This window comes from Microtus pennsylvanicus, chromosome 1 (assembly GCF_037038515.1).
Source record: "Microtus pennsylvanicus isolate mMicPen1 chromosome 1, mMicPen1.hap1, whole genome shotgun sequence".
NCBI classification, from domain to species: Eukaryota; Metazoa; Chordata; class Mammalia; order Rodentia; family Cricetidae; genus Microtus; species Microtus pennsylvanicus.
Window position 1 is genome coordinate 135,274,062 of NC_134579.1, and position 2,176 is coordinate 135,276,237.

General features: G+C 44.3%; 1 pseudogene; it reads left to right on the plus strand.

Annotated features, from left to right (window-relative positions):
* Positions 1–255: 255 nt before the first annotated feature.
* Positions 256–872, plus strand: LOC142841369 (riboflavin kinase pseudogene; annotated as a pseudogene).
* Positions 873–2,176: the final 1,304 nt, after the last annotated feature.

Genomic DNA, 2,176 nt, shown 5'->3' on the forward strand with positions numbered 1-2,176 from the left:
GCCACCACCGCCCGCCCGGCGGTACTAGGAGATTTTAAAGAACCTCTCAGCTACGGCAGCCAAGCAGGTTCTTCGCTGCCGCTGAGTTCTGGCGGAGGAGGCTGCTCTGCGGGCAGGTACCAGTAGCATTTGTACCACTCCCCCAGCCCAGCTTCTGTGGGATCCCCAGCTGGCCTGGGCCCAGGCGCCTCACTGATGACGGCTCCTCCACAGCCGCGGAGAGAGTAGAAATCCGCGACCCCCGAGGTTGGCATCATGAGGAACCTGCGGTTCTTTTGCTGCAGCCAGGTGGTGCATGGCTTCGGCTGCGGCTCCAAGCAGCTGGGCATCCCCATAGCCAATTTTCCTGAACAAGTAGTAGACAGTCTTCCGGCTGATATATCCACTGGCATTTATTATGGTTGGGCCAGTGTCAGGAGTGGAGCCCGTCCGTAAAATGGTGGTGAGCATAGGATGGAACCCACACTACAAGAACGCGAAAACCCCCATGGAAACCCACATCATACACACCTTCAAAGAGGACTTCTATAGCAAAATTCTCAATGTGGCCATTGTTGGTTACCTCAGACCAGAAAAGAACTTTGATTCTTTAGAGTCACTTAGTTCAGCAATTCAAGGTGATATTGAAGAAGCAAAAAAGCAATTGGATTTACCAGAACATTTGAAACTCAAAGATGATAGTTTCTTCCAAGTTTCTAAAAGCAAAATTATGAATGGCCACTGATGAAGAGTGCCTTATCTAGCCCCTCGCTGTCGGGTCTCATTGCTTGTGACACAGTCTCACCTTGGTCATATTTTAGATCGAGCCTTTCCCTGTAGCTGTCAAGTGGTCTTCAACTATTAACTCCATCATGTTTATAGTACTAAAAGATTCATTCAGAAATCAAGACTTTTTAAATGTAGTATGTTGATACTAGTAGTGTGGTGTAGTGGAAATGAAGTCTGTATGAGTGTGGGTGGAAAAGCAAGTCTCTGTGGGAAATGAAGCCTGGTTCTCGTTCCCCTAATCATGTGCACGGGCGCTGCTGGGCAGGGGCTTTTCCCAGGAAACGTGCCACACAGAACTTACCCCGGGAGGAGACTCTATAGAGTGTATTTTCATTATTTTGTGTATTAACACATTTTTGCAGACCTACAAACTTGCGAGCTTTGAGTCACTGGTTTCCTATAAGGTCACTTCCTTTAGTGTCCCAGTGTCTGTTTAGAGCCACTTCAGCTTGAAATGGTCGCACGTCTCCCCGCATCAGGGCGCCTGTTTCTCTGCACAGATTTGTTTCATTTCTCTCTCCTTTTGAGACAGGCTTCCATTCTGTAGCTCCGGCCGGCTTCAGACAGTTCGTAGGGGTCTGCCTCTCTTTGCACCAGGATTAAAGGAACACACCACCAAGCTTGGTTATCACACTTTCCTAAAAGGACACAAAATATTTGTTTTCTCCTTAGGGAAACCAATAAAGGACATATTACATGTCGCACATATGAAGTGTGATCCTATCGTTTTCAGTGGAAATGTAAGTCTGTTACTCTGTATGAACAGCTACTTAAATATAATTTAATAATCATCTAAAGAGTCCTTGTAGTTTCGGAAGTGGAGAAAGTTTTAGCTAAATAATATTTCCCAGTTTCCCTTACACTATCTTTTGGTGGCTTGAGTTATCAAAGTTGAAATTGGATTACCGATCGTGTTGTGCCTGTAAGCATATTGAATCATTGTTTGCTGTGTGACAATAGATTTGTTGTTGGGGAGGAACTGCCTGGTGGGAGGGTCCATGTTAAAATATGAAGGCAATTTTAACAATAGACACACACACACACATGTGGTGCATGCATGTGTGTAAAAGTGGGGTGTGGTGAGGGATGAAACAAGTGCTCTGTCACTGAGTTACATCCCTAGCCCTGACAATAGGATCTTTGATGTTGGAGATTCCATCCTTAAAAGAAGCCTTAATTTTCACTGGGTTTATGAAGCAAAGTTAAAAACATGGGAAGTACAAGAGTAGATTTGTGAGGTTTTGTTTTTTTTTTAGTAAGAATAGCTCGCTGCTATGTCTCATTAAGTGCATTGCTAATGTCATCTCACCTTTTGTTACAGCCATTGCTTTAGAATTATGTGGAATTATGTGGTTTAGAGGTTAGTTGATTATCTGGACTTCTGTATTGTTGATAGATTATAAGAAAT